This window comes from Lonchura striata, chromosome 33 (genome assembly GCF_050655825.1).
Source record: "Lonchura striata isolate lonStrDom1 chromosome 33, ASM5065582v1, whole genome shotgun sequence".
In the NCBI taxonomy this organism is placed as follows: domain Eukaryota; kingdom Metazoa; phylum Chordata; class Aves; order Passeriformes; family Estrildidae; genus Lonchura; species Lonchura striata.
The window spans coordinates 3,305,001-3,312,500 of NC_140735.1; positions in this window are offsets into that span (position 1 = coordinate 3,305,001).

Consider the following 7,500-nt stretch of genomic DNA (forward strand, 5'->3'; position numbering starts at 1 on the left):
CCTCGGCTTTCGTGGGCCCGCACGCTTCTCGGTGCCGCGGCTTAGGGCCGCGAGAGGAAAAGGCCATCGGAGGCCGGGCGGGCGGGGCCCCCCACAGCACCCGCACACGCCCTTGAAAAAATAGCAACGGACCGCCCGGGGCAGAAGCGGGCTCGGTCGCCACGACCGAGGAAGGGCGAGGCGCCGCCGCCTCGCCCGCGACCTTCCGGGGGTTGCTCTCTGCCGGGGGCTTCGGTCCGTGCTAGGGCGGGCCGGCCACCGCGGCCGGCCCCTCTCTGCCCGCGAAAAAAACAGCCCGCCCGCAAGGCGGGTCCCCGGCTTAAGGCCGAGGAAGGGGGTGACTTCAACAGCACGCGCCGGTGGGACGGGGTGCCGCCACCCCGGCTCCACGGCTCATCGGGCGACCGCCGTCACCGAGCCCCTCCGGCCACGCGGCGAATGCCGAGGCCAGGCCGCGCGCCCCACCGCTGCCCTTCCGACACGGACACGCTGGCAAACAGGTCGGGAGCGGGGGAACCGGGCGCCGCCACCGCGGCGGGCTGGCCGGGCCTTGCTCGGGGAGGAGGCTCTCGGGCGAGGGCCGGGGAAAAAAAAAGCCCGGCCGCGTCGACCCCCGGCTGCCGGCCACTGCCACCGGACCGGCTGCCGGAAAAATGCCTGCCGGAGCGGGCCCCGGCTTAAGGCCAGGCGGAAAAGGGACGAGGCGCCGCCGCCTCACCTGCCACCGATCGTCCCAGGGGGGCCGCCCCCCCTTCAACCGGGCCGGCACGGCAGCCGACCGGAGCGGAGCAACACACACGCGGGGCTTCTCACCGCCTCGCTGCGGCCAGCGAGCGGCTTCTCGACACGGTCTTTCGGGCCGTCTCTCTCGGCTCTCGGCTCTCTCTCTGGTGGCCCTTCACACTGCCCATTCTCTTCTCTCTGGCTTCTCGGGCAGCTCTCCCCCCGAAAGAGCGCCCTGGGCAGGACGGGAACCGGGACCAAGCCACGCGGCTCACCCGGCCTAGGCGGCACTCGCTCTGCCCCGACGACCGCGCGGCGCGGCCGCCCTATCCTCCGCCTTGCGACGCAGGCACCCTGGAAACCTGCGGGGACGCGGCCCGTCACCTCGCTCCCAATATACGGAAAGATAAGTCCAAGGCCGCCGACGCCTCCAAGGAGACGAGTGGAAGTCGACCGGGAGGGTGCGCCAGCGCAGGCCGACCGCTACGTCGACATAGCCGGAGGCAGCCTGGAACAGCGACCCCTTGGTGAACTTCCGCAGGCGGCCGCGACACCAGGTCTACCCGGGCGGACGGAGACCAGGTCTACCCCGGCTCCGGGATACCAGGTCTACCCCGGCCGCCGGGTACAAGGTCTACCCCGTCTCCGGGATACCAGGTCTACCCCGGCCGCCGGGTACAAGGTCTACCCCGTCTCCTGGATACCAGGTCTACCCCGGCCGCCGGGTACAAGGTCTACCCCGGCTCCTGGATACCAGGTCTACCCCGGCCGCCGGGTACAAGGTCTACCCCGTCTCCGGGATACCAGGTCTACCCCGGCCGCCGGGTACAAGGTCTACCCCGTCTCCTGGATACCAGGTCTACCCCGGCCGCCGGGTACAAGGTCTACCCCGGCTCCTGGATACCAGGTCTACCCCGGCCGCCGGGTACAAGGTCTACCCCGTCTCCGGGATACCAGGTCTACCCCGGCCGCCGGGTACAAGGTCTACCCCGGCTCCGGGATACCAGGTCTACCCCGGCCGCCGGGTACAAGGTCTACCCCGGCTCCGGGATACCAGGTCTACCCCGGCCGCCGGGTACAAGGTCTACCCCGTCTCCGGGATACCAGGTCTACCACGGCCGCCGGGTACAAGGTCTACCCCGTCTCCTGGATACCAGGTCTACCCCGGCCGCCGGGTACAAGGTCTACCCCGTCTCCGGGATACCAGGTCTACCCCGGCCGCCGGGTACAAGGTCTACCCCGGCCGCCGGGTACAAGGTCTACCCCGGCTCCGGGATACCAGGTCTACCCCGGCCGCCGGGTACAAGGTCTACCCCGTCTCCTGGATACCAGGTCTACCCCGGCCGCCGGGTACAAGGTCTACCCCGTCTCCGGGGTACCAGGTCTACCCCGGCCGCCGGGTACAAGGTCTACCCCGTCTCCTGGATACCAGGTCTACCCCGGCCGCCGGGTACAAGGTCTACCCCGTCTCCGGGGTACCAGGTCTACCCCGGCCGCCGGGTACAAGGTCTACCCCGTCTCCGGGATACCAGGTCTACCCCGGCCGCCGGGTACAAGGTCTACCCCGTCTCCGGGATACCAGGTCTACCCCGGCCGCCGGGTACAAGGTCTACCCCGTCTCCGGGATACCAGGTCTACCCCGGCCGCCGGGTACAAGGTCTACCCCGGCTCCGGGATACCAGGTCTACCCCGGCCGCCGGGTACAAGGTCTACCCCGGCTCCGGGATACCAGGTCTACCCCGGCCGCCGGGTACAAGGTCTACCCCGGCTCCGGGATACCAGGTCTACCCCGGCCGCCGGGTACAAGGTCTACCCCGGCTCCTGGATACCAGGTCTACCCCGGCCGCCGGGTACAAGGTCTACCCCGTCTCCTGGATACCAGGTCTACCCCGGCCGCCGGGTACAAGGTCTACCCCGGCTCCTGGATACCAGGTCTACCCCGGCCGCCGGGTACAAGGTCTACCCCGTCTCCGGGATACCAGGTCTACCCCGGCCGCCGGGTACAAGGTCTACCCCGTCTCCGGGATACCAGGTCTACCCCGGCCGCCGGGTACAAGGTCTACCCCGTCTCCGGGATACCAGGTCTACCCCGGCCGCCGGGTACAAGGTCTACCCCGGCTCCTGGATACCAGGTCTACCCCGGCCGCCGGGTACAAGGTCTACCCCGTCTCCTGGATACCAGGTCTACCCCGGCCGCCGGGTACAAGGTCTACCCCGGCTCCTGGATACCAGGTCTACCCCGGCCGCCGGGTACAAGGTCTACCCCGGCTCCTGGATACCAGGTCTACCCCGGCCGCCGGGTACAAGGTCTACCCCGGCTCCTGGATACCAGGTCTACCCCGGCCGCCGGGTACAAGGTCTACCCCGGCTCCGGGATACCAGGTCTACCCCGGCCGCCGGGTACAAGGTCTACCCCGTCTCCGGGATACCAGGTCTACCCCGGCCGCCGGGTACAAGGTCTACCCCGGCTCCTGGATACCAGGTCTACCCCGGCCGCCGGGTACAAGGTCTACCCCGGCTCCTGGATACCAGGTCTACCCCGGCCGCCGGGTACAAGGTCTACCCCGTCTCCGGGATACCAGGTCTACCCCGGCCGCCGGGTACAAGGTCTACCCCGTCTCCGGGATACCAGGTCTACCCCGGCCGCCGGGTACAAGGTCTACCCCGTCTCCTGGATACCAGGTCTACCCCGGCCGCCGGGTACAAGGTCTACCCCGGCTCCGGGATACCAGGTCTACCCCGGCCGCCGGGTACAAGGTCTACCCCGTCTCCGGGATACCAGGTCTACCCCGGCCGCCGGGTACAAGGTATACCCCGTCTCCTGGATACCAGGTCTACCCCGGCCGCCGGGTACAAGGTCTACCCCGGCTCCTGGATACCAGGTCTACCCCGGCCGCCGGGTACAAGGTCTACCCCGTCTCCGGGATACCAGGTCTACCCCGGCCGCCGGGTACAAGGTCTACCCCGGCTCCGGGATACCAGGTCTACCCCGGCCGCCGGGTACAAGGTCTACCCCGTCTCCTGGATACCAGGTCTACCCCGGCCGCCGGGTACAAGGTCTACCCCGGCTCCTGGATACCAGGTCTACCCCGGCCGCCGGGTACAAGGTCTACCCCGTCTCCTGGATACCAGGTCTATCCCGGCCGCCGGGTACAAGGTCTACCCCGGCTCCTGGATACCAGGTCTACCCCGGCCGCCGGGTACAAGGTCTACCCGGTCTCCGGGATACCAGGTCTACCCCGGCCGCCGGGTACAAGGTCTACCCCGTCTCCGGGATACCAGGTCTACCCCGGCCGCCGGGTACAAGGTCTACCCCGTCTCCGGGATACCAGGTCTACCCCGGCCGCCGGGTACAAGGTCTACCCCGTCTACGGGATACCAGGTCTACCCCGGCCGCCGGGTACAAGGTCTACCCCGTCTCCGGGATACCAGGTCTACCCCGGCCGCCGGGTACAAGGTCTACCCCGTCTCCTGGATACCAGGTCTACCCCGGCCGCCGGGTACAAGGTCTACCCCGGCTCCTGGATACCAGGTCTACCCCGGCCGCCGGGTACAAGGTCTACCCCGGCTCCTGGATACCAGGTCTACCCCGGCCGCCGGGTACAAGGTCTACCCCGGCTCCTGGATACCAGGTCTACCCCGGCCGCCGGGTACAAGGTCTAGCCCGGCTCCGGGATACCAGGTCTACCCCGGCCGCCGGGTACAAGGTATACCACGTCTCCTGGATACCAGGTCTACCCCGGCCGCCGGGTACAAGGTCTACCCCGGCTCCTGGATACCAGGTCTACCCCGGCCGCCGGGTACAAGGTCTACCCCGGCTCCGGGATACCAGGTCTACCCCGGCCGCCGGGTACAAGGTATACCACGTCTCCTGGATACCAGGTCTACCCCGGCCGCCGGGTACAAGGTCTACCCCGGCTCCTGGATACCAGGTCTACCCCGGCCGCCGGGTACAAGGTATACCCCGTCTCCTGGATACCAGGTCTACCCCGGCCGCCGGGTACAAGGTCTACCCCGGCTCCTGGATACCAGGTCTACCCCGGCCGCCGGGTACAAGGTCTACCCCGGCTCCTGGATACCAGGTCTACCCCGGCCGCCGGGTACAAGGTCTACCCCGGCTCCTGGATACCAGGTCTACCCCGGCCGCCGGGTACAAGGTCTACCCCGTCTCCGGGATACCAGGTCTACCCCGGCCGCCGGGTACAAGGTCTACCCCGGCTCCTGGATACCAGGTCTACCCCGGCCGCCGGGTACAAGGTTTACCCCGGCTCCGGGATACCAGGTGTAGCCCGGGGGGCCGGACAACGGGTCTACCCCGGCGCCCGGAGGAAAAGTCTATTCCGGGGCCATGGCAAGAGGTATTTCCCCATACCCGGGTAGTAGAGCGTTTCTCAATGGCCGGCTTTACCTTTTTTTGCCTGGTGGGGGTGGGGGGGGCGGGCGCGAGGGGGGGGGCTCGGTGTGGGTTTTTGTGGGGGGTGGGGGAATGTGCGTTGCGGGACTTTTGGTTCGAGTTTTCTGGGTTTGTTTTAGGAGTTACGGGGTTATCCCTTTGTTTTTTGTGGCTTGGTTCCCCTTGGTCTGGTTTGGGGTTCGGGTTTCATTTCCCGCGCTTCCCCTTTCCTCCCTTCTCGAAGAGAACGACTCTTCTGTTCCCTCGGCGCAAGAAACTGATCCGGAAAAGGAATTTTCTTGGCGAACTTTATTTCTTTCCCTCTGGTACCCAGAGCGATCCCAGACCAAGCTGACAGGCAGCCTGCGTCAGCCTGCCGTCGAAGCAGCGTCAGCAGCCCCCTCCGCCCGGGGTGCCGCGCAGCCCTACCCGGCCGAACGGAATTTCAGTGGGGCCAGCGCGCAAGGGAAGCGAGGGAGGGAGGGAGGGACGGGGGGGCGAGGGGGGGAAGGGAGGGAGAGAGAGACAGAGAGAGAGGGGCACGGTGACACACACGCCGGCTCCACACACTCGCAATCCGACGCCGCCCCCTCAGAGCCCGCCCATCGACGGTTGGGGGCGCCCCGCCTGAAGACTTTCCCCGCCTCCGCCCATCGACGGTTGGGGGCGCCCCGCCCTGCCCCATCAGACTCCCCGGCGCCGCTCGCAGACTACTTTCCCCACCCCCGTCGCCGTCCCCCGCCCGCTCTCTCCTCGGCCGGTTCGCACACCCGCAGCGGCGGGAGGGCCAGGAGCGGGCCGACACCGAGGAAGGCGGGTCCTTCGGCCAGCAGGGCCGGGGCCCGCGGCAGAGGCGGCCCCTTTGCCGAGAAGCCTTCTCTTCGGCTCTCGCCCAGCCTTCTGCTTTGACGGCCTTCTTTCCTTGACGCTCCAGCCCGGCCTGGCCCCGTCCGAGCCCGGGGCAGGACGGCAGCGGGGTGGGGGGGAGGGGGGTCGAGCGGCTGAAGGCAGTGAGGGATCCGGAGACGGAGGCAGGAGCCGGGCCGCTGTCGCTTTGGGCACGGAGGAGGCGGGAGCGCTGCCGGCTCCCAACGGCCGGCTCCTTCCCTCTCTAGACCGGCGCCGGGCGGCCGGAGGGTGGGTCGTGCGCGGGACAGCAGGTCCGCCCGGGACACCAGGGCGACAGGTCTGCCGCAGCAGCAGGGCGGCCGGAGGCCGGGCCCGGAGTAGGACGACAGGTCTACCCCGGCTCCCGGAAGACCAGGTCTACCCCGAGGCTTCCGTGCACCTGGTCTACCCCGGCTCCCGGAACACCAGGTCTACCCCGGCTCCAGGGGAACAGGCCTACCCCGGCGCCCGGAATTCCAGGTCTACCCCGGCTCCCGGAAGACCAGGTCTACCCCGGCTCCAGGAGAACAGGCCTACCCCGGCGCCCGGAATTCCAGGTCTACCCCGGCTCCCGGAAGACCAGGTCTACCCCGGCGCCCGGAAGACCAGGTCTACCCCGAGGCTTCCGTGCACCAGGTCTACCCCGGCGCCCGGAAGACCAGGTCTACCCCGAGGCTTCCGTGCACCAGGTCTACCCCGGCGCCCGGAACACCAGGTCTACCCCGGCTCCAGGGGAACAGGCCTACCCCGGCGCCCGGAATTCCAGGTCTACCCCGGCGCCCGGAAGACCAGGTCTACCCCGAGGCTTCCGTGCACCAAGTCTACCCCAGCGCTCGGAACACCAGGTCTACCCCGGCTCCCGGAACACCAGGTCTACCCCGGCTCCAGGGGAACAGGCCTACCCCGGCGCCCGGAATTCCAGGTCTACCCCGGCGCCCGGAAGACCAGGTCTACCCCGAGGCTTCCGTGCACCAAGTCTACCCCGGCGCTCGGAACACCAGGTCTACCCCGGCTCCCGGAACACCAGGTCTACCCCGGCTCCAGGGGAACAGGCCTACCCCGGCGCCCGGAATTCCAGGTCTACCCCGGCTCCCGGAAGACCAGGTCTACCCCGGCTCCAGGAGAACAGGCCTACCCCGGCGCCCGGAATTCCAGGTCTACCCCGGCTCCCGGAAGACCAGGTCTACCCCGGCGCCCGGAAGACCAGGTCTACCCCGAGGCTTCCGTGCACCAGGTCTACCCCGGCGCCCGGAAGACCAGGTCTACCCCGAGGCTTCCGTGCACCAGGTCTACCCCGGCGCCCGGAACACCAGGTCTACCCCGGCTCCAGGGGAACAGGCCTACCCCGGCGCCCGGAATTCCAGGTCTACCCCGGCGCCCGGAAGACCAGGTCTACCCCGAGGCTTCCGTGCACCAAGTCTACCCCGGCGCTCGGAACACCAGGTCTACCCCGGCTCCCGGAACACCAGGTCTACCCCGGCTCCAGGGGAACAGGC